Source organism: Pocillopora damicornis, chromosome 2 (genome assembly GCF_964200805.1).
Source record: "Pocillopora damicornis chromosome 2, jaPocDami1.2, whole genome shotgun sequence".
In the NCBI taxonomy this organism is placed as follows: Eukaryota; Metazoa; Cnidaria; class Anthozoa; order Scleractinia; family Pocilloporidae; genus Pocillopora; species Pocillopora damicornis.
Window position 1 is genome coordinate 24,915,421 of NC_142671.1, and position 25,970 is coordinate 24,941,390.

The 25,970-nt window shown below is 38.9% G+C and overlaps 2 pseudogenes across 1 annotated transcript; both read left to right on the forward strand.

Annotated features, from left to right (window-relative positions):
• Positions 1 to 5,991: 5,991 nt before the first annotated feature.
• Positions 5,992 to 11,599, forward strand: LOC113682173 (uncharacterized; annotated as a pseudogene).
• Positions 11,600 to 16,826: 5,227 nt separating this feature from the next.
• LOC149050473 (uncharacterized) lies at positions 16,827 to 21,525 on the forward strand (annotated as a pseudogene). Its single transcript, XR_016182630.1, has 5 exons — positions 16,827 to 17,021; positions 17,177 to 17,626; positions 18,537 to 19,563; positions 19,612 to 19,810; positions 20,275 to 21,525. The product of XR_016182630.1 is annotated as an uncharacterized LOC149050473 (transcript).
• The last annotated feature ends 4,445 nt before the right edge of the window (positions 21,526 to 25,970 follow it).

The window sequence follows — 25,970 nt, forward strand, 5'->3', positions numbered from 1 at the left end:
CGAATTATGCGAATTACTCGATTTTGCATACATTATTTGACAAAAGAGGGAAAAGGTGATAAAAAGTAAATTAATATATCATGTTTGAATTATAATTAAGATGCCTTTTTTATTTCAGAAATAAGAGTGCTAGTGTCAGCATAACTATCCAGACTTCCTAGAGTTGCAAATAGTAATGCTTGAATTTTCTTTTTGAATATGTACTTCGACAGACTTCGATAGCTTTCGGGAATACTGTTCCAAATTTTAGCCCCAACGATAGAAAAAGAGTTTTTATGATGATTAAGCCTAGAATAGTTAATATAGTAGTTACCAGAAGATGCTGATCGGGTATTATACTGATGTATGTCTTGTGTAGAAATAAAAAGATTGCAGATATTTTTAGGTGCAGAGTTAGTGGTTATATCAAGCATTAAGATTGATGAAAGTTTGAAGTAGAACATTGTTATTGGCAGGATGTTAGATTGCGCGAAATATGGAATCGCATGCGTTCTGAAAGGCAGAAAGTAGATCAAGCGAACAGCTCTCCTTTGGAGTATAAGAATTTTTTCTAAATAGATTTTGGCCCCAGGTAATGAGGCCGTAAGATATATAGGGAGAAATTAAAGAATTATAAAAATTTAGAAGTGTTTTTAAGGGGACAAAGTGTCTTAGTCTCGAAATAATTCCAATCTTTCTGCTGATTTTTAACGCAATATAATTAATGTGATGTTTCCAAGATAAATGTTGGTCAATTATTACCCCTAGGTATTTAACATGATCCTTACGTTCAAGATCAAAAAAATTTTTAGTGCGGCTATCATAGGCCTTGATGCAGATGTTAAAATTAATGCGTTTTTGATATGGATGAAAAATTATATAGTTTGTTTTCTTAATATTTAACGAGAGTTTATTAGCGATTAACCAGCCGACAACCTTAAATAGTTCACAGTTGATGATAGTTTCGAGTTTTTTTTAGGTTTTTATCAGCATAGAAAAGGTTAGTGTCATCAGCAAAGAGATAAAAGGTTAGTTTGTCAGAGGCCATGTAAATGTCATTTACATAAATAAGAAACAGTAGGGGACCAAATACACTCCCCTGAGGAACGCCGCAAAGGGTATTTTCCTTTCTAGATACGTGGGGACCAACTTGCGTGGTTTGGATTCTATTTGACAGATAGGAGGAGAACCAATGGTTTACTATACCACGAATGCCGTAGTGGGAGAATTTATGAAGGAGGATAGAGTGATTGACAGTATCAAATGCTTTTTGAAGGTCAATAAATACACCACAGGAGAACATTCCCTTGTCCATGTTTGATTGAAGTTTGTTAACAATATCAAGGATTGCATGCTCGGTTGAGCACTGTTCACGGAAACCGTACTGAGACTCATAGAATAGGTTATGTTTGCTAAGAAAGGACTTAAGGCGGTTGTACATAATTTTCTCGAAGAGTCTATTAAAGACCGAAAGAAGTGATATTGGACGATAGTTCCCCGGTTCAGCCTCATCCCCATCCTTAAATATTGGAATGATCTTGGCATGCTTGAGTTTGGAGGGAAAATACCACTTTGAACCGAGTTTTTTATAAGAGTTGCCAGAGGGGCTGATATAATATGACATGAACATTTAAGTAATCGAGTTGGACAAGAGTAAAGTCCATGGGACTTGTTTGTTGGCGTAAGCATTATTTCAAGCTCGATTTTAGAAGAAAGAACAGTGTCAAACACAAAAGAGCAGGAAGGAACATTTAATGGGAGGTAATCACGAAAAGACTTATCGCTACTTGGTAGATCAGAGGCGAGACGGTTTCTAATAGAAGCAAAATGGCAGTTGAGTATATTAGCATTTTCTAGGGGATCATGGGATATCCCCTGGTTTAAAGAGCGTTTCATTGCCGCAATCACCTTCGCGTTTTTCTTTTTACGGTTGATCAAATCATTAATCCCTTCCCAGGTCCGCTTGAGGTTCTTTTGGAAATAATTATGGAAGTAAATTTTTTTACTAAGACGAGTTAATGTTGAGATTTTATTTCTATACATCTTAAAGAGTTTAATATTACCCCCGTCAAGAAGTTTATTTTTCATTTTAATGGATTTTCGAATTCCTTTTGTAATCCATGGTTTAGAAAAAGATTTGAGCTTCCGCCGGGATATTGGTTTTAATGGAGCGTGCTTAATGATCAATTTATTTAATTTATTGTAAAAAGAAGAGAAAGCCTTATCGATATTAGTTTCATTACGGGAGACTATGTCAACCCAATCAATACGTGACAAGTCGTGTATAGAATTTTCTTCAGAAAATTGGGAAAAATCGCGCGCAAGAGGTCTGTCGAGTTTGCCTTTGACTACAAGCGAGCTTGTTAAATAAAACTGCGAGAAGTGGTCACTAATATCAGAGATTATATTGCCACTAATGATATTCTCATTAACTTTGTTTGTAAATATATTGTCGATTAATGAGAAAGAATTTCTATGCACACGAGTTGGTTTGTCGATACAAGGAGTTAAATTAAGGCTCTGGAGAGTTAGAAGAAAATCTTGTGCATAGTTACAAGAATCAAAGGAAAGGAGATTAATATTAGCGTCAGTCATGACATATACAGGCTTGCCAGTAGCTATAAGGTTTTCTGCGGTTTCCTCAAAATACTTTAGGAAAAGCTCAGGTGAATTATGCTGACGATATAACACTCCGCAGATTATGTTTGCTACATTTGTTTGAAAAATTTCAACCCAAAATGCCTGAAAAGCTTCGTTAGGGCTTTTCTCTAAAACTGTGTATCTTAACTCTGAATCAATATACATGCCGACGCCACCCGCTGAAAGAGGTGTCGGGACGTATTCAAAAGTGTAACCTGGAATTTCAGGATTGAAGTCCATAGAATTTGCATTTCTAATTCTGGTTTCGGTTACTCCAATCAATAACACTGAAATGATAATTAAGTTCATCGAGCAAATGGGTTTGGAAGTTTTCGAGATTACCTTTTAAGCTGCTAACATTGTTATGAAAAAAGATAAATGACTATCAGAACGTTGTTCATTTAACTGATTTTTTAGCTGACTAAAACTATACGGGGAATAGTATTTACAGCGGATAGGATAAATAGCAGAGAAATCTGTCTCGTAAAATTTACTGTTTACAGAGTTCAGACTGAAGATATCAATGTCATATATGCTAGGTAATCGTTCAAGATATTTTTTAGAAGGAAGGTTATCATTTGTTAAGAGATTATTATATTTGCCATGGCACTGGATTATGGAGCTCTGTCCACGGTACGGTAATTCAAGGAAGAAAGCTTTATTTTGCTTAACTTCGGTTGAAATCGGCATTGCTAAATATTAGAGCACTAAAATCTTCTAGTTACAGTCATACAAATACTTAGCTGAGCGCTTCCTGGTCATCTTGGATGATCCGAGAGAGATCGTCAGGGCACCGGACTTTTAAAGAACGTGAATCTTCTGATCTGCGAAGGAAAATGGTTCCGTTTTTGACCCAGCAGAACCGAAACCAACCCTGGTCTTGAATGACTTGGCGTTCCCGTACAACTCCTGCATTCTCGGTGTAAGATGGTCAAGGATTAATATTTTGGACATGTCCTGACTTTCTTCTAAACCAACGTCTCGAGCCGCCACACTCGAGGCATGCCTTCTCGCCGCCATGACATTATTTCTCGCGAGTCTCCTTACGAATTTGCAAATGATTGGTTTGGGGTCGGAGCGAGAAGAGTCACGAAAAGGGACTCTGTGAGCGATATCGATGTCGTTAATAGTAATGTTAGCGCCATGTGATTGAACAGATTAACGCAAAGATTACTGGTTTCGGAGGCGTCTTCATTAGCTTTTAGCTCAGGGACTCCAAGAATTTTGATGTTGAAGGCGTAGCTATAATCTTGTATCTCGTTCACGGCAATCTCCAGCTTCCCGAGGTTTTCCTCGACGTCGTCAAGTCGTTTCCGAATACCATGCACCTCGCTCTGGAAGCTTGACTCAGAATCATGCAGCCATTCTAAGCTCCTTTCCGTCTCCAGTTGGGCTTCCCGTCCGCCATTAGCTTCTTCTCTGACAACCAACTCTTGAGCACCAACTCGCTCCTCTAGTGATTTTATATCACGTCGAGCAGAATGGAGCATTCTCTAAGATCCTCGTTACTTTTCCTAAGCGATTTGACTTGTTGATGTGACATTATAAGTGCCTAAATTGACTTTCTTGAATGCTTTAAGCAGAGCTTCAAAAATTATGTCCGACCGTTACGCACACATGCGCAACAGAATTTTCAAGTTTTTGATAGTCTTGCTAACTAGTAAAATAGTTCAAGCAGCGCAGATAGTTATGGTTAAGCTAGTTAAGCATAAGTAGCTGAATCAGTTCAACTGCACAATGTGCACAATATAACTGAAATAGTTCAAGTGGTTTAATAGTCAAAGGTCAACTGATAAAAATTGCACAATCCTTCTCAACTGGTTGGAGTAATTTAAGTTGTCAAATCCACCTCAATGAGTAAACGGTACAAACTGCGCATTCTTGCTTAGTTCCTTGAAGTATTTAAAATAGTCAACTATTTTAATTGATTGGACTTGTAAAATAGTTCAACCAGGGAGGACGGGTAAACTGCACAGATTGCAAAATCTTTCTTAATTAGTTTAAGTAGTTGAAATGGTTCAACTGCACAAAATGCATAACTAGCTAAAACAATTCCATAGCCCAAACTTCACAATCTAGCTAAGTGGTTTAAGTAGTTAAGATAGTGGTATAGTACTTGGTGTTTTTAACGCATATTCACTAGATATCAGTGATTCTGTGTTATTATTGCGTGGTAATTTTGCATTGGCTTTTTCCTATAATACCTATTATTTCTTAAAATCTATATGCGATTATCATTCTTGGAAATTCTTTCATTTTCATCTAATGTATGGGTATACATGGAATCCCAAGAAATATATTCAGATGACAGTAGTTATCATAGAAGTCAAGATAGCGGTTATGTGTGATAGTCAAGTCGATTATTCAGATACAAGTGATATTCATGACGATACATGACCAAGATCATATACATATTTATACAAGATATACAAGATATTTAATGCGGGCAATATATTTGAAGCAGAAGAGGAATTATGTAATATGAAATGTATTTTAAGGAAACCAAGTATAACCCCTAATAATATTTAAACATATAATATCTATGCAATATCATAGTGTATTGCCATAAAATAATTTATGTTGAATCGGAAGGAGTCATTTGTTGTTATAAGCAAGTAAAGGAACGATCAGTCATGGTAGAAAAATGTTGGGAGAAACAGTGCTTGGGGAATGAAGACCATGTGATTGTGTGCACCAATTGTGGGCAAGTAGATGGCTATGAACTAATGAAAGAGTTTTGTAGCTTCCATGATAACTAGTGTAAAATAACAGGAAGATCAATTTCTTTCAGGAAATTCTTTCTTAATAGGGTAGTATTTAATCTAACCAAAAAGTATGACATGATAATAACAACAAGGAACAGAAATAAGGCAATATCAGTCCTTGAAAAGATAAACAATGTATTACCACACATCAATGGTTATAGAAAACCGATGATTAATATCAATTCCATCACTATATTAAATGATATGCAAATCAATATAGATTACATAAAGATAACCAAATCAAAGAAACCCTTTCATATTATCACAACTACTGGAACAATATATTGAAACTAATCAATACTGATTACACATACTACTTAATAAATAACTAATCAATCACAATGTACTGTTGCTCAAAAGCATCAACCAAGGAACACATGTGTAGGATAATATTGTCTAAAGTTTTCAACTGGTTCAAATTACTCTCTTTATCAAATGACACTCCTCTTAAATAGGACCTTAATTCAATGAGTGTCTTTACATAGGTAGTAAAAGCAAATCGACCGTGAGAACTCTCGGTACAGACAGGAACCCATTGATGGGCCCCTGCTAGAGAATAGTTTCAACGCAGGGGGTCTCGAAACTGTTAAAAACATCGTGGGCAACTATGGAAGACTTTCCTGGTAAGTAACTGTGTTTTCTTCTCGATCCTTTAACATCCGTGCCTTATCTTGCTAATTTCGATGCTGACATCTACTTCAGGAAAACCGTTGTCCGAAAATGTATATTTCTTTCATTTTCACTCCTAGAATGTGCAGATAATTCTCGTAATGATCTCGAGGAGGAAAAGGGAGTGGGAACCGGAGAAAAGTACTGGAAGAATCCGACGAAAGGTAGAAAAATTACTCTTTATAGCTTTCACATTTCATTAATAGTGACGCTAAACCTATGACAATACTGGAAAAAATGGAAGGTAACTAGCGTGATGAGCTGCTTCGTTCTAATTCCGTTTAAACTGGGCTATTCTAAATCTGAATTAAAGTATTTATGAATTATGAATTGTAAAAAACCCATGAACCTCACAGTGCTTTATCAAACACAAAATTCTTAATTCATATGATTTAATATTTGCTTCGGTGCTGGAGTAAGGATTAATGACCGATCCTTAATGACTGTAAGTCAACAAAGGGGAGAAAATTAATCCAAAAAATTATGCTTTTAAATTGTAAATCAGAATCAATGGACCTTGGAAAGATGATCACAATCTTCATAAAGCTTTACAATTAAGTTCACAAGAGTGTTCTCTTAACCAAAGGTATGCTACTTTTGAGAAATCTTATTACTGTTTGTGTCACATCGCAAAAATAAGTTAAATTAGAATCTTTTGCAGTGTTGTTAACTGGACTCTAGGTAAAGCTCATGGGTTATAACAGTATGGAGAGTCCCAAAAATGTTCACAAATCGATGTAAATTTCTCTTGTTTACAACATGCTTGAATGTTTTTAGGTCAATGTCAAATGTGACACAGGATCATTTCAATCAGGTAACAAGCTTTTCAATGTGTTGAAAGTGTTTATTCCAAAAAATAGCCACATATTTAAGCTCTTGCATGTCCATGTTCATGCAGTTTGTTTTCTTTTGGATGATTTTAGTTTACAGGATTTACTGGCTAGCATATAATTCATGTAAAAAAACACTTAAGCATAATAAATGTTATGATATGAAAAATTGATGTAGACTGAAATTACCAGGAAATCAATTAAAAGAAAAAAAGATGTGAGCACGTCTAAAAAATGAAGATACAGATGCAAGAAAGAGAGTATTGCAGGAGGGGACTGGCTATTGAAACTTTTGATGGAGCTTTTGAAAAATTTTAAAATAAACTCAAGTTGTCTTTTGTGGGCATAGCTCAATTATTTCTCACTTAACTTAGCATGCCAGTGCATTAGTATGAGTTATGGACATGTAACATATTGTAGCTGTGAACAATTATATAAGAAAGCATTAAAAGGTAAAGTGCCAGTGCAGTTCATTTATCTTCACTGCTATGAAAATTAGGAATGTGAATAACTAGCCTTGGTGACTATCCCATGTGCCCCCTCTTCCCCCAAGAGAGTGCATAATAATGTTCTCAACCCAGATTAAATAACCTTACAACATCAAATTCTTGCTTTACAGAATGGCAGTACCATTACTAAAATAAAAATGGTTGGGACTTTAAGAGAAGCAGAAGGTATGTAGGACAAGTTAATAAACCATAAAACCATTTTGTTTCCATACACTAAAACTATTCCCCAAATGTGCAATGCAGTATAACCTCACAAGCCGTAGCTTCCAGCTCTCTTTGCCTTAAAGATTTTTCTCAGTGATTTACAAAGTTATCAGGACTTATTTGAGTTCTATTGTTCCCATTCTCATTTCTCCTCATTTTTTCTCCAGTGTTATCAGGCAAAGTGAAGGTGATTTGGCATTGAAATCAACTTCATCCATTTCTCAAAAGGTGTGTGTTCATATCTTAATGAAATATCGTGAGTGTTTAGTGTTCTTTCTTAAGCATTGCATTTTTCCTTATAATATTAGTATCCCGGTTGGATGAATCCAAAATGTTGTTAGAGTTTGTTTGTGCATGCATGTAACAAACGTTTATTAGGGCCGGATACATTTGCTTATGGCTCGATATTCTATTTTACTTTAATAGGTTGATAGCAGCACAGTTCAGTCACTAGATGCTAAAAGACATAAGGGGCATGCTAGGCATGTACATTACATTAAAATGATATGAGTATTCACCAACTCCTAACATGTGATGTTAGGAGAACATGACAGAAAAAATTGACACATAGTAACAGGAAAGCTGGGTGTTCAAGCAAACCATTACTGGTTGATACCTATGGAGGAAGCTAGACTAGAGCTGCTGACATTGACACAATGTTTCTAGCCTTACTTCGTCCGTTTTCTGAGTAGTGTAAAAACTCGAAAGCAGTTAAACATTTGTCCTCAACTGTGGCTGCTACAGTTGGCTTTCATGACAAGGTTTATTGTTTGTGTACAATTTGTTCTATTGTTGACTCCTACAACAGCAGTTACTTGATGGCTGGTTGTTAGAATCCTTTAACAGGGTTTCACTAAATTAAATAAACCTTTTATTCTTGTTGCAAGAAAAGAAAAGTGGAGGAGTTTGGCTTTGTGTGCAGAGCGATATGTTTTGAGGGCAATGAGGGCACTGTAGCAACAGAATATTAAGTAGACTTCATGGAGATGGTTGACAGTAATGGTGAAAGTATCATCACCAGTAGTCACGAAAGCGAAATCACCAGTAGTAATGAAACTGAAATGTAAATGTATTTTGACTGAAAGCAGAACTCTCCTTTCTTGATGGAATATCGAGGCAAAGTAACAGCAAGAAGTGTATTTAGCTTTTCTTTAGTGTCCAGAAAGTTTTGGTTAATTATTTCATTACTTCTCCAAGAATTGGGTTTTTACTTATAATCGCTCCCATCATGATTTTTGTGTGATTAAAATATTTCCATTTTGAGCACTTTTTCAAAGCTCAAAAAGGTGCGTTGAAAATTCACTACCATCCAGTAAATTAAATAACAGACTGTGTCAATTTCCACCAGTTTGTTGGGCATTTCGTATCACTATTTATCAACAGTTTTCATGCGTATTGTCTGACTGAAATGGCAGTATACATCTATTTTCGTTTTGCTTTTACCTTGTGGGCTTTCCGTTACTTGGTGCGGTTTTGGAACCTTTGCTATGCAAGATGTGATATGTTGATGTTCTCTTTCTAGGAATCTAACAAGTATTACGAAGACGACAAGCGTATCCCATACCACGAGAAAGGAAGAAGCTTTGCATATTCAAGTGAAGAGGTTGTCGACATTTTGATGAGAGTAAAAGAGCCTGTCTGTACCAAAGTGCCATTTCAGGTTATGGAAAACACCTCCTTTTTTGTTGATTTAGACGCCCTTGTCCATCCGCATGATTGTAAAGCTGACGATCTTGGCAAGTAGCATACTCGTTCTCTGAAAAGCTACATTTCCGTCGACCGCAACGTGCGTGGGGATATCTTGGATATGAAGATAACGAGGCAAAAGAGAAACGACGCCGGCTTCATAATGGTTGTCAAGCACTATCATCATCATGACAAGGAAGCTGAATACTAAATACCCCATTATCCTTCTTGTACGACAGCAACTGGCAAAGGCACCGACTTGTCTTACTTCAGCACTATTATGAAGAGGAGGAAGTGAACTGAAACTTAAACCGCATGGAAACTCTAAAAACAGCAACGAACCCTATGTACCAGCGAGACCAAGCACCATTCAAGAACTGAGGGAAACTGTATCATCAAGGAAATGGCAACCCAGGGAAGTCTTTTTCGAATCAGTTCGTCGAAAAGGGGGATTGGAATTCTGTCGTTCTAAAAGTGAGCTGCCGCGAAATGCGAAACAAGTTAGTAACGCATTAGCTTCGTCTACAACCTCCTTTCAACCTTCCACCAAGCAAAGAAGAGATATCTTGCTAGAGGCGATGGATAAGTACAAGAGCAAAGATAGTTTCGTTAGAGAAGTTGTTGGTGCTCCAGAACCTATAGCCTTTCTTGCCTCTGACCGGCAATTGAAAGACATCAAGTTGTACAGTGCCCAAGTGGGCTCATTTTCCATTCTTGGCGTGGACGTGAGAACTGGTAAGCATCCTGTTTTTCTTGGACCCTTTCTTGTTCATCAAAGTAAAACTGAACAGACTTACAGGTATCTAGGTTCAGCGATGAAGCATTTCAATCCACAAATTGTACAACTCAATGCGTTTGGGACGGATGGTGAACGTGCGTAACCAACGCATTTAGAGTAGAGTTTCCGGAGGCTGACCATCATAGATGCTTTATCCATCTTCGAAAGAACGTCGAGATGAAGATGTCTAGTCTAGGTATCCTTGGATAGGATCAAAATGAATTCCTGTGTGAAATATTTGGAAAAAGTGTCGCTGCCACCTCATATCATGGAATTGTAGATTCCAATGAAGCAGATGATTTTTACGCAAAATTTTGCTCTCTGGAAAACGTTTGGAATGACCGCGAAAGGGAAATCACCATCCAAGAACCAGCACTCTATGACTGGTTTGTGGGGAATGTCTCTGACACGATCATAACTTCTATGCTAAAGCCCCTCCGCCAGAGGGCTTGACTAGGAGACTTGTATTCCATTCATGACAACGAAGCAGAAGACCACATTTTAAAGCTGAAGACTGAGCACAAGCGTGTCAGTTTGGTAATCTTCATTTCCAAAAGCCACGAGTCTGTGAAGGAACAGGATGCACTGTTGGAAGGAGCAATTCTAGATCAGGGTGAATGCAGACTGACAAATGAGTACAGCCACCTCAAGATATCCCCAGAAAGGTAGAGAAAATGAACCCCCCGAGAGGAGGGCTTACACCAACAAGGCCAAGGAGTGTGGCCCAGTGTCGCAAACACCATCTACATCGTCAATATCATGTAAGCAGTCTGGCATTACTGGCGTTTTGCCAAAGCATGGAGGCTGCTGCAAATGAAAAGAGTTACAGATGGCTTCCAACACGACAACACTGTACTGGTAGTATCGGAAACGTCTACAAAACCACATGTGGTGACAGAATACACTCAAGCCTCTGTGATCACACATTGGCAGCCGCGGTACACAAGGGTAAGTTTCAAATGCTATGCAGGCAAATGTAACCAAAATGTCCACTTACGGCTTTGACGTTGGCAGTGCTGGAAAAAAGCCTCACCAAAAGAAGAGAGGAAAAAAGTCTAAGAGGGAAGAAAGCTTTGTAACTGAACACGTGGACAGGCTGCAAAGAACTGCGGATGTCCAACAACCTGTCAAACTAACGATTATTCGAAGAAATGGACAACATGAAGTTAGTGGTGGAAGTGTCAATCCATTCTCTCTTGTCTTCCTTTCCGATCATACCTGTGTAACAACTTGCACAGGATGTAGCAGACGATTCGCACGCATGGCAGATGGTGGCCTCTCTCTCCTCCTCCACATGACATTGCTATTACGCACGGCAATTGTCGTCCCTGGAAAGACAAAACAGGAATTCTGAAAGTAGGGAAGGAACAGGGTGTTTACTTTCATGTAAATTTAGCTTGTGTCAGAAAGGGAAATAGTACTGATAGTGCTAGTTTTAATAGTTCCAAATTACAAATCAATGCCATTGTCAGGGGACGCCTGACCAATGCACACAAAGATTTTCTGTATCACCAGCTGAACATTTCGCCACAAAATTAATATCCAGTGTATTCGATCAGTGTCGTTATGGTGAAACAAGCTCAATCAATAATTATCGGAAAATAACACAAAAGGAATAATTGTAGTTAGGTCTCTAGCACAAGCACAAATGTTGGGCTGCTGTATATGTTTGCATTTACTTGGTGTCCTCTTAATATCTTTTGAACCTGTCAAGGTCAACCACTGGCATTTAAGCCCCCTTTCCATAACCAAAATATCCATCTTTTCTGCCAAGGTATATTATTCTTTCTCATAACTTTACGTTTTGCTACGGTGTTTGCTTTATTATCCATGAGAACAATAAGAGATTCCGTAATAGTAGCCGTTCAAGGCATTCAATTAACTCTACATTGCTATGTAGGCTGAATTTCTGTTATATAGGTGCTGCGTGCTCCATCCGTTGTGTCCTATGCAACAACGCCTTCACCATGGCCACAGCTCAAGTATTTTGTTGACATTTCTAAATGTGGCAAGCTAGTGAACTTGTTCTGAAATTTAATCTTCACGTTCAGTTTATGCGATATGTTGTAGTTAAGTTATACATTTTCAGCTGCATTTAAACGGAATTAACTTTGGGTGTGACAGTCGCAGGTTTGGGCAGCGCACTTGGTATTTTAACGGTAAAAAAAACAGCCATTATACCCTTCAATTAATATGATAAGAAAGGTACAACTATCGTTACTAAAACAAAAGTCGTATAAATGTGGTTTCTGTTACATTTATCATTATCATATCACAAGATGTGACTTTTTCCTGTTAATTCATGTATTGCCAACAGTGACCGATGATAGAGAAATTTTTAGCATGACGTTTCACGGCGGCGAGCGTTTCTTGTCGTTGACTTCGTTACTTTGACATTTAATTCTTCAATAATTCTCTGAAAAGTAGGGAGAAAATGACACCTTTACGACAAGGACGAAGCCACTTATTTTCGTTTTCCAAATGCCTGATGACAAAAGTGGAATTTTTGCCGTTGGCGGAAGGGGATAACGTTATGCTTAATCTTGAGCTCTACTCACTCAGAAAGGTTAGAAAATGGTGTTAAGGTCAATGGACAGAACACAACGTCATTAGTATAAAAATCTGGTTTAAGTTGGAAATTGTGTTTTTAGCTGGCATGCACAACTTAGTGATTTAATGTTGTTTTAAGCCTTGTGAGACTAGTCTCCTGCAAAGCATTCCTGTTGGTTTCAATTCAAATGAGAATGAACAAATGACTTACCGGTAAGTGTTGAGATCGTAGATTTATTGCACTCATAAACAAATAGTGCACATCGTAATCAATAATGCTCCATTTGCTTTAGTAATAACGATCAATTTCAATTCCTAATGAAATGTGAAAGCTATATAGAGTAATTTATGTACCTATCGTCGGATTCTCCACACGTACATTTCTCCGGTTCCCAATCACTTTCCAGCTCGAGATCATTATGAGAATTATATGCACATTCTAGGAATGAAATGAAAAAAATATACATTTTCGGACAACGGTTTTCCTGAGGTAAACAGCAGCGACGAAATTAGCAAGGATAAGGCACAGATGTTAAAAGAATAAGTACGAAAACATGGTTACTTATCAGGAAAGTCCTCCATGGCAGCCCACAATGTTTAAATCCCCTATCCACTATTCTGTACCCAGGATTCTCACGGTCAAACAGGAAAGCAAACACATCCGGCCGAACCATGGACGTTGGAAATCATCGGCTACTACTGAAAAGCTTTCCAGCATATAACACACCTTTCTTCAGACCACCGAACATTATACTTTACAAATTCAGCACCAAAATGAGGTTTGTTCATCACACCCCCGAGTCTCTCCGAGTCCCCACGTCCCCGAGTCTTACGAACCCGAGTCCCAGTCCTCACGTTCCCGTCCCACTTTTAGTAGAGTGACTTAAAGTCCAGCTATTATCGACCAAAAAAACACTAAATTGTTCAAATCAATGATAAACTTTGAAACTTTGCCATAACACTTACGACCCTAAGACTAATATTTTCTGATATGGGGCCAATCCAAATTAACTTCTGATGACGAGAACCAAGCATTTCATTCGCTGACATGGAAACGAGGCTAAGAATTAAAAAAATCCTCTTTAACCACATTGCTTGGGGAAATTTGCGACAAAAGCCTTCAAACATAACAACCGAGTCATTTTCTGTCCATTCGTATTCATCGTATGCCATTACGTGATTTTCCTCTATGATATTTTTCATGTGTGGGTTCCCTATGTTTAAACGTGAAATATACGTGTTTACGTTATTTTCTGAATCACGATTGGTAAAAATTGTTTACCTTAGTAACGTAAAGCTTGTGTCTTTGGTTGATTTGACATTCTCTTCCGTTACTTTAGTAAAATTAACCAGCTGTTATAAACAAGCTTTGGTTAACAGATTTGGGATACGTGTGGTAAATTGTTCAGCTACACTTCACTGAGCGGCGCCTTAGGTGAAATCCTACAGTGTTCTCCTATCTAACCAAAATTCAACGAACAATTGATGTGATGCCTAATTCTTAGTCGTTCTACTCTCGTGGTTAGAGACATCGTTGTAAATATTTATGGCTGTCGGCAGTTGCCGCCACAGTGACAAACCAGTGCATGCCAAATTAGCTTTTAGGCAGTAGCATCCTCCTAGAAGCTCTGCATCCACATCGAATGAGTTCGTGACAAGATTCCTTTGCTTGCAGTAGAGCTTTCCAGAATGGTGACCATAAGTTGTTGAAGCACCTCATGAGAAAGGAGGGTTTGGCCCCATACGTAGCCTTCTTGAAACACTGCTCTTTTGACGTGCTGCTCAAGTCATGCTCCAGTGGGAAGGATACTATCTAAGCTTCTACACCTCTTTGAAGAGAGCTTTTGTTGTTCCTCGTTTACTTTCGTAAGGCTGCTTTACGGTCATATATTAGGACAACAAACCTCTCAAGCACAGCCATGCATTCCTGGTAAAGGCACTGAACTTCAATGTTTATGTACACAAGGCACCCTCCAAGGTAGAAGAGTAGAAGACCATAGACTGATGTTTACCAGGCACCCTCCAAGTAGGAAGAGTAGAGGACCATAGATTTATGTTTACCAGGCAGTGGCATTCACCACAATTATATATTCAAGCAATACTCTACATATGTAACACTGATTACATGATGCCTCTAACCCTCTACACCCTAACATAAGTATCCGTATTCTCCATACTGTTCCCCATACATTTCCTGATGTGCTGGCAAGGAAAATTTGTTTAACAATCAAGAGGTTCTTCAGTTGATTATCATTTCCTTTATCTTCATGACCTTAATGCTTGAGTTAGGGATGATATTGAAAGGAGAAACTAGATACTAGTCACTCAGGAATTTAGTGTTAATAACTGTACACATTTCATATGCTCCTAGCTTGCATTTGTTGGCAACAATAGTTAAGATTTTTAGGAAAGCAAACAGATGAACAGAGGACAGTGAAATGAGGGAAACTGTAAAATTTACCCTATGGTAGAAGAAAAAGAATACTTAAGAAGGGAAACTTGAATTGTACCAATCAATTTCCTCTATTGCCCTTCATTTTTTTATCAAATAAAATTTAATCAGTTGCAGGGTTTGCTAACAATGTGTCAAATCATCAGTGTGGACTTTATTCTTCTCAGATGTCAGCTGGTAAAAGATAGATACTAAAAATAGATGATCATGAGAAAAAGTACACATCTTAAAAAAAATCCCACTGAAGTGGTGGCATGATTGATTTGTGATATTTAGAAGGACAGATGTAGGAAAAACACATTTATTAGATTGTAGATTCTACATTCAAACTGGGTGAGATTAAATTTATCCACATCATGCTTCATTATGGTTTGCTTACATGGAAAGGTAATTGTTATTGTAGCTTCACAGATGTTTTCATTGCTGTCACAACTAACATTTATAATAAAGTTTCATTTAACATAGAATGTTTTAAGAACTTTCTTTCTTCCTCTCCAATACTATTTTTGAAGCACTATTAACCCTTTACACCCTAACATTAGTATGCATATTCTTAATACTGTTCTCGATACATTTCCTTATGTGCTAGCAGGGAGAATTTGCTTAACAATTAAGAGGTTCTTCAGTTGAAATAATATTGCCTTTATTCAAATAACCTTAATGCTTGATTCAGGGGTGATATTGAAAGGGTAAATTAAATGGTAGTCACTATCAGAGATTAAAGGGTTAAAGGAAGCAGGTTATTAAAAAAATTATCACTTTGATTCGAGCAAGTATTTGAATATGTGAGTAACATTTGATGTTTTCACATGTAACAGGATGATCAAGCTAAAGATGGCCTCAAAAAGGAGTGAACTCAACTGTAATAATTAGGTTACTACTTTTGAAACTTGAATACTTGGTAAATACACCTTGACTTGCAACTCTGATGATTACAGTTTGCTGAGGTAATTAAAACGTCCCCAAGCAGGAACCATCCACACAACCTGTACAGTCATAACCTATGAGATAACTTCAGAAAAATGCATCTGTGTCAGTGGAACTATTGTAAGTACAGTACCACCACTGACAAAAATTAATGATTTCCTGTAATTATGAATGTTTGGGAGAAGTTGTAATGGTAACTGTGATGTTATTTATGAAGTAGTGGCCAATACCGCTGATATACAATATTGCGTTTTCAGAAAAAATGTCGCGTTGACGTTTTTGTCAGTTGGTTGAGGTTGATCTGTTTACTTGATTAAAAACTGTTTGGTTGAGTTTCTTGTTTGTGCTCATTCGGAGTTCAGGACCAACACATGGTGTCAGAAGTAAGTGGATGAAGCTGTTTTTTGCCGACCATATTTGTGAAATATTTGTCTTGTGGAAACCTTGGTCCGTTGCTGTTCGCATAAATCGAAACCGCGTGGTGTGAAATGGCGGCCAGGCGTTTGTTGAACCCGCCGGATCCTCTGCAGCTTTCAAGTGGAAATGTATCTCAAAATTAGAAAAGATTTAAACAAAAGTGGAGTAACTATGAGCTCGCTATCGGAACAGCTAGAAAGGAAGACCCCATTCGGGTAGCAATTTTTCTCACCGTAATCGGCGACGAAGCGCTAGATGTTTACAATGCTTTCACGTGGGACAGTGACAAAGACAAAGTTAAAATGGATGGAGCAGTATTGTGAGCCTCGCAAGAATACTATTTACGAGAGGTATTTATTCTTTTCGCGTGGACAGGAAAGTGGAGAGCCCATTGATAAATATGCCACAGTTCTACGTAACATGACGGACACTTGTGAATTTCAAGATTTGAAAAATTCATTGATACGTGACCGCATCGTGTTTGGAATCGCTGATAACAACGTGAGAGAGCGTTTGCTGCGAGTCCCAGATTTGACGCTGAACAAAGCTCTAAAAATTGCACGAGCTGCCGAAAGAACCCAAAGCCAGTTAAAACAAATGCAAAACCTTCACGAGGTAAATACAGTGGGGAAGAGGAAAGAAAATTTTTTCAGAAAGAAAGACGAAAAAAAAAGAAATCAGCAAACGGAAATACTCAGCAGATCAACTGCAAGTTTTGTGGCAGGAAACATGTACCAGACAGATTAAAGTGCCCTGAATATGGCCAACAGTGTAAAAAGTGTGGAAAATGCAACCATTTTGCTGCGAAGTGCACAGGAGGAAAGCAGTCCAGTCGTAACTTACATGCCAATCAACGTTTGAATTATGTTCAAGAAGATTCAGATGAGAGTCAATTTGAAGAGTATATTATCGATGTAATAACGTATCAAGTCAGTGCTGTTGAAGAAAAGAAATACCCAAAACAGTTGTTTACATCAGTCAAAGTAAATGATGCTAAGGATGTTACATTTCAGTTGGACTGTGGAGCAACTTGTAATTTGTTATCACTAAAAGAATTCTCAAGCATTAAGGGGAACCCCAAAGATCTCTATATGAAGAAAACATCTGCAATACTCAAGATGTACAATGGAACCACTATGACTCCCCTTGGAAATTGCACTCTCAAATGTGTCAAAGGTGAGATGAGTAGAGATGCAGATTTCTTTATAACTGATGAGGATGTCAGACTTCTATTAGGTGCCGAAACATGTCAGGAACTGAACTTAATTAGGGTCATTACAAGTGACATTTCAGAGCGTGAACTTGCGCCTAATACAGGCGCCAATGCGACTAAATTTTTCACTTTGGCGACCAAATCCTGAAAGTTAGTCGCCAAATTGACGACTAAAATACTTCACCTTACCTAGAGATATGGTGAATTTAAAAAATTTGCAAAGATAAATTCGCGACAAACTTCCTCGTTTGTTTCCAAAGCGCAGAACATGCATTTCGATCGATAGCTAGACGCCATCTTGGATTTAGGTGAGCTTGAACGTTGTATATCATCCATCCTAGTGTCCACTTTGTAACACGTGCAAATTTTGCCAGCTTATCACATTTGCCACGTCTGCGGTTCGTCGAGTTCGCTGATTGAAATTTAAAATGAGCGAGGAAAGTATTGATGTGGAAAGTGATCGTAATGATCTATGTAATCATTTGAATAATTTCGACAGCACTTACATGAAAGGAGATATTTTAGCGTTTGCTCGTATATTGGATAAAAAATATGCCGAAAAAAAGAGTTCATCCGTCGCCTTCAATTCATCGCCCACGTGGGTCTCCCGGCAGACGAAATATCAATGGCATTGATTCCTGAAGATCTGCCTCTGCAGCTAGAAGAGAATCTAGTGGCTGCAAAAACTACGGGCAATGGGTATTGTCTTTATAACGCTGTGTCATTGGTTTTGAATGGTACGGAATCCTATACAAGTCTTCTTCGTTTACTTGTGGCCCTAGAACTCTTGCTGAACAAGGACTACTACATTCAGCATCCAAGACTAACTTCGTTCTCCAACAGCGATTCCCACCATCCCGACACGCTGTTTTCTCTCTGCTTGACGACCAACAGTGATCAATTCTTTCACGACATAGGCTGCTGCAGAGAAAAAGCGATCTGGTCTGAGGCGCGTGTTGCAAGTAAGTCATGCGAGTGGAGTGGTTTTTTTTCATATTTCTTCTTTATCAAGCGTTCTTGCCAGGCCCATTTTCTCAACCTATCCGCACTGTAACACCTGGATCCGCGATTTCCTGCACCATGAAAAAGGTCCCAGAAATTCTACCTTGGTTTCTTCGGAGCCGCTCTTCTTGTTGTGGTCGAGAGATGGTGACCTGGATAACAGAGCTGGTACGTGGTTTACCACGAATCATTTTGTACCCTTGTACTTCATGGGACAAAAGAGGCAAAAATGTCAACCGGAAAAGCCTGATCAGGAAGACAGCATCCAGGGAAGCACGGAAAGTCTAGAAAGTGGAAAGACATCAGTTAAAGAGAACGAGGGAAAGAAGAGTTCAAGACCAAGTGAACCATCCGGCACAAGCAATACCACGTCAAAGAAAAGAGGACGTCTTGAAGACTTTGGTTTTCAACTAGGATCAAGTGTATCAAAGAGGCCTAAAGTTGACGATACGAAACTGTTTTCCAGCTTCACAAATGAAACTTCAACAGGTCTATTATCAAAATCGCCTAATCTAGAGAAACAAGCAAGCAAAGAAAAGGCAAGCACAGCGCGAAAATTTAACCCAAAATGGGAAGAAGAATTTCCCTGGCTCTTATTCGATGCTGAAGAAAATGTGATGATTTGCAACTTGTGCTGGGCAAATTCAAGTGTGGCCGGTAAGACATACTTTTTGAAAGGATGTTCCAACTTCAAAAAAGAAACCAGCAGGAAGCACGCCAACAGCAATGGTCATATTCGTGCAAGGGACATGTCGCAGGCAAAGGAAAAGTCGATCGTGGAAAGCCAGCTCGTTCAGTCGTTTTCAAAGATAAACAAAGACATGAAATATCAACAGCGGAAAGAAATGGAAGCCAAAATCAACACCGCTTACTTTATTGCTAAAGAAGAGCTGCCTTTTTCAAAATTTGAGGGGCTACTGTCGTTGCAGAGAAAAAAATGGAGTCATACTAAATAACACATAGGCAAACAAGAAAAGCTGAGCAGAACTTGTTTCTTTTTTGTCTGACGGCTTTAGGGATGACCTCACTCGCGAGCTGAACTCGAAGAATTACTTCAGTTTAATGGCAGATGGAACGGCTGACTTTGGAGGTACTGAGAATGAAACGGTAGTTTGCCGCTTTGTGAGAGATGGAGTGCCTGTAAACTGCATATTAGGACACAAGGCTGTCACACATGCTCATGCCGAGGGTAAGTTTATTATTTATTTTTATAATTAAATTTATTCCGTCTATTAAATGGACCAGCCGGTAAAATGACACATCCGCTACCCATTCAACTTTCTAGCTTCTAGCTGCACCTGAAAGATAAGTCAGATAATAAGGCGACAGTAGGGGTAAAGTATCTTGGCAAGTTGAACAGATAGAGTAAAAGAAAAGTACTTCAGTTCGACGTTGCAAGGAGGTGAGTGAATATGGCGAGGTAGAACGAAGTCTATCATGTTAAAAAAAAACAAAAAAAAAAAAAACACCGAGCTAACTATGATACGGGGATCTTATAAACATAACGCACCCCATAATTTAAATGCATGCATTCTCATGGTTGAAAGCGTGCCATTTCTGAGACTTAGAAATGGTTCATTAAACAGTGAATGCAGTCTTTATCCTTAATATTGTCTTTAGACCACCTCTTTCTTTTTGTAATGATTCTTGTAGGAATTAAAGAAGTAATTGTAGACTCCTGTGATGATATCACTGACTGGGATAAAAGAGTTGTCGCATTCGGCGCTGATGGGGCAAGTGTCAACCTTGGAAAGAAGGGAGGAGTAGCGGCGTTGATGAGAAAGGATATTCCGTATCTTGTAGACTTCCACTGTCTGCCACACAGACTTGAACTTGCTCTCCTCGAAATGCAAAAGAGTTGCAAGTCAGTCGAAGAAGTCTATGACGTGCTTAACCTTGTGTGGAAGACTTACCACTATAGCGCCAAAAGTTCACGCGATTTGAAGGCTCTTGCAAGTGAGCTAAACTTAGATGCACTTAAACCGACTCAAGTATCTGGGACACGGTGGTTGCAACACGTCAGCCGAGCGTTGAAAGTGTTTATCAAGTCGGGCGATGCTAATACATCAGAAGAACCAACTGGTCAGTATGCACTTGTACTTTGCCACAAAACGACTCAAAGTTGATCGATTTCGGTAATGACCACGTAGAGAGGCTAATTAACTGGTTCAAACCAGCTCTGCAAAGGGCCGGATGTCAGGTTGATGATATTCTCCCACAGTGGCGGTCTATGAAGATCATGTTTAACTCCCAGTTCCGCGACAAAGATTACAGCAGCTTGTGGAAGATGTTTTTGGTCAAAGACCCGTACAAGTCAGATCTCAAGGACATCCTTCACCTGGTTGAAATCTTGCGTGTCCTTCCTATATCAGCTGCTGGGTGTGAAAGAATGGTCTCCTCCCAAAACAGAATCAAGGGTAGCCTCAGAGCCTCCTTGAAGACGTCATCACTGGAAGGGCTAATCAGGATCTCAGCTCAGGGTCCGAGTCTAGAAGAATTTGATCCTGTTCCTTCTGTCGACCGCTGGTTTGCGAGAGACCGGAGCAAAGGCGAAAGGTAGCGTAGGCCAAATCTCTTAAAACGCCAGAAATAGAAGGCTTTTTGCGACTCAAAGAAACTGAGGCTTCAAAGTCATACAAACTAACTCTTTCATGAAACGATGTATTTCCCAGCCAATAAAATTAATCTAGTTAATCTCCGCACGGGTTTAATTTTTGCATTTTTTAATATGATAATATAACAGTGATGGTTGCACAAACTTTAATCATTATAGACCATGAGGGCTGTCAAGTTCATGTTGTAAACCTTCATTTGTTGCGTTCAAAGTATGTGTTTAACACTGTATGATAAAGAACAATCAATTATTAGTAGCGAAACGAAGCATGAAAGGACAACTTTTATTGTGGAAAGACTTTTCCTTCCATTTGTTAGAGAAATGATTATCAATCGACTTATTAGTAATTATTTAACATCTATTTTCCACAATGTGGAGGCTAGGTATTGAACGTGAATAAATATGTTTGAGTTAGTGAGTTTGTTCTCTGAGCTGGGGCCTGGGCAATTTTAGATGACTGAGTAATTCAGGAGCAATTTATTCTCCATTCTAAAGAAAACGACGTCACGATTCTTCGATTTGAATCTATGAAATGAACGATCTTTCCTAACTTAATTTTGGAGGGTCTATATAGACCGCTGACAGCGTAAAAAACGGTTTTGCGTGTCTCTAAAAATGGCGACCAACTTTTTTGAATTGGCTACTACTTTGAAAAATTTAGAAGCCAAATGGCTATCAGAAAAATAAGTTAATTTCACGCCCTGCAATTCAGAACCAGAAACTGTGAATGCAGTTAATGACAAGGTTCAAACTGCCCACACTGTTCTAACCAGAGATCAAATTTTGAAAGAGTACAGTGATGTTTTTGAGGGATTAGGATGCATATATGGCCCGTACCATATGGAACTTGATGAAACTGTAAAACCTGTTGTTCACCCCCCTAGGAAAGTACCTGTAGCACTGAGAGACCGTCTAAAGGAAGAACTGGACAAGTTAGTCAGAGAGAAAGTTATCACCCCCGTTACAGAACCTACTAATTGGGTGTCTAGTGGTCTTAGTCAACAAGCCAGAGAAGTTAAGAATTTGTATTGACCCACAAGATCTAAACAAAGCCGTGCTGAGAGTCCATTATCCTCTCACCACCATTGAAGACGTGGCCACAAGGCTATGCAAGGCTAAAGTCTTCTCGGTATTGGATGCAAAGAATGGATTCTGGCAAGTTCAGACAAACCGTCGTCACTTGACCACGTTTAATACGCCTTTTGGTCGTGATCGTTGGCTTCGCTTACAGCCCCAGAAGAGTGCCAGCGAAGAATCCATGAAAGCCTACAAGGTCTCAAAGGTATAGAAGACATTGTAGATGACATACTCTGTGTTGGCGAGGGTGACACCTATGAAAGTGCGGTTAAATATCATGACAGAAACCTAATTGCACTCCTGGAGAGATGTCGTGAGAAGAACATCAAGTTGAATTCAAAGAAGTTACAGTTGAGAAAGCAAGAAGTGCCCTACATCGTTGATGTATTAACCCCTGATAGCCTCAAACCGGATCCAAGTAAAGTCAAGGCAATTGTAGCAATGCCTACCCCTTCAGGCAAGAAGACCCTGCAAAGGCTGCTTGGAATGATTACGTATCTTGCGAAATTTCTGGCTAACCTGTCTGATGTGACGGAACCGTTGAGACGTCTTTTAGATAGAGATGTGCAATGGCATTGGAACGATACACACAAGAAATCATGGAAACAAGTGAAACAGTTGATCACAAGGGAACCAGTGCTGAAGTATTTCGACCCCAGTAAAGAAGTAACTCTGCAGTGCGATGCATCGGAATCAGGACTTGGTGCTGTCATCCTGCAAGAGGGTCGGCCTATAGCATTTTCGTCAAGAGCACTTGAGATTACTGAAAGAAATTACGCTCAAATAGAGAAAGAGCTGCTCGGCATAGTTCACGGGTGCACACGTTTTGACCAGTACGTTTATGGTAGGTCAATAACAGTACAGACAGATCACAAGCCATTAGAGACCATCTTCAAGAAATCTCTCCTTTCAGCACCTAAAAGGCTCCAAAGAATGTTATTACAGCTCCAGAGGTATAGTTTGAATAAAGTGTACAAGCCTGGAAAGGAACTGTTCATTGCCGATACACTCAGTCGAGCATTTCTTCCCAATAAGCCGACTACAGAAGAGTTGAACTCGGAGGTGTTAGTAGTCAGGCAGGAAGAGTATCTAATCAAATCCATTGAAGAAATCAGCATGGTAGAGTTTCTGCCAATCACGAGTGAACGCCTTATTGATCTCAGAAAAAAAACTGAACTTGACGAAGGTCTTCAGCAGTTGAGGCATATTATCAAGAATGGTTGGCCAGAAACAAAAGAAGAAGTCTCATCAGAAATTAGGGGATATTTAAACTTCAAAGAAGAGCTCAGCATTCAAGATGGTATCCTCTTTAAAGGAAATCGAGTCATTGTACCTGTAGCCTTAAGGCCCCACATGATAACGCAGGTACACTCAAGCCACCTTGGTATTGCAAGCTGTTTAAATAAAGCAAGAGATGCCCTGTTTTAGCCAGGCATGACTGCCGAGATCAAGGACTGTGTTTCTAAATGTGAAGCATGCAACAGTTATCAGACAAACCAGCAGAAAGAAACGCTCATACCTCATGATCCACCTAAACGCCCTTGGTCTCATGTTTTAACAGACCTTTTTAGTTTTGACAACAAAGAGTGGTTCATCATCGTTGACCATTGGTCAGATTATTTTGAACTGAACCAATTATCCAGTACCAACTCAAGTTCTGTTATCAAGTCTCTCAAGAATCAGTTCGCACGCCATGGCATACCTGATACTCTGTATTCTGACAACGGCCCACAATTTGCTTGCAGACAATTCAAAGAATTTGCATCCGCTTGGCATTTTGACCACCAAACGTCCTCGCCACACTATCCACAATCAAATGGCAAAATTGAAAATGCTGTAAAGATAGCCAAGAAGTTACTAACCAAAGCAAAGGCAAGTGGACAAGATCCATACCTAGCCATTTTGGACTGGCTCACCAGTACAAAGATTGTTTAGACGACGCACAAAGACACTGTAACCTACAGCAGGAAAGTTATTACAACCATGGTGGAAACAGAAGACGAGCTCAAAGAAAGAAAGACGAAACAAGCACTGTTTTACAACAAAGGAGCAAAAGAGCTTTCTGAGCTTCAATCCGGAGACACAGTGCGCATAAAACCGCTGCCGTCAGACAAAGAAAAGAAGTGGAGAAAAGGGACGGTTGCCAAGCAAGTAGCACCTCGCTCCTACGAGGTAGATCTCCAAGGAACTATATTCAGGAGAAATAGAAGACACTTGGTTAAGACCAAGGAACCATCGCCACAGTTGGATTTGGAATCCCAAGCAAACATGTCAGCTAGTAATACCCCTTTGCCAGTGGAAGGACCACCTGTGATTCAAACAAGATCTGGGAGAATAATTCATAGACCGGGACGACTACGAGACTTTGTTTAAGGACGTTGTTTAGGACTTTGAACAGTCGTCGTCTGACTGATTGTTTGATTGTTTCATTGCAAATAAGTTTTTTTATGAGAAGGGAGTTGTGATGTTATTTACGAAGTAGTGGCCAATACCGCTGATATATAATATTGTGTTTTCAGAAAAAACGTCGCGTTGACGTTCTTGTCAGTTGGTTTAGGTTGATCTGTTTACTTGATTAAAAACTGTTTGGTTGAGTTTCTTGTTTGTGCTCATTCGGAGTTAAGAACCAACACAGTAACTGACCCTTTTTTGCTAAAATGCAAAGGATTTAATAATTGTAATGTATATCTCTTAGCTTTCAAACTTTCAACTTTGTATTAATTATAACTGTTTACCATATTTATTTATTTCTACCTCAAGCCCTCAAAAGTTGAAGCAGGGTAAGTTGCCACATTGTAACATGTAATATTATTATTTGAATTGCATTAAATACTCTTGTTCATTCATTAACGCATGGTGTTTCTTACCAATACTCGTACCCAAACTAAACATTGATATAAGGAATTGGTCACAAGATACATGAGTTTTAAAAGGCTTGAAACTGGAAAAGCAAAGATACCCCTTTAATTAGGACTGAAATTAAAGTGGGCTCTGCTATTTTAATCCATGCTTTTACTTTGACCTGCATGAATAAAATTAAATTGATTGGCATTCACATGATGCACAAAGCAAGAATATAAATGACTTAGCTTAATAGGTTATAACATCAAAATAAGGAAGTTGTGCCATATCTTGCCTTTTATTCTTCTCTGGATATTTACTCAAATAACATAGTCGCATTGAGTATTTCTCACTCTCACGTTCCACTGAGCTTGTGGAAAGATGATAACCTCAGTATTTTTTTGATGAGGAAAGGAAAGCCTGCCCTCGTACCACAGATAGTTCTTTTGAGCATCATCAGTACATACCTAGTCTTATTCGTACACAAAGTTGATTGTTCGGATCATGTGTACTAAAGGCACCCGCAGTCGAGTGGCGATCGACATGTCGGTCGACACTCGGTCGACATGTCAGTCGACAGTCGGTCGATAGTCGATGAATAGAATCCTACTTTTCGTAGACACTCCATCGAGTGTCGATCGATACTAGCGGTGATCACTCAGTCGACATATCGATCGCTACCTAATGGTCGGCTGTCGGCAGCATGTCAGTCGTCTGTCGATGATATCTCGGTGTAGCAAATCATTTTCAGTCTCAGCAGTATCCCTCCTCAAACAGCAGCTATCTTGTCTAATACGCCGTCAGCTAGCTAGTGCTA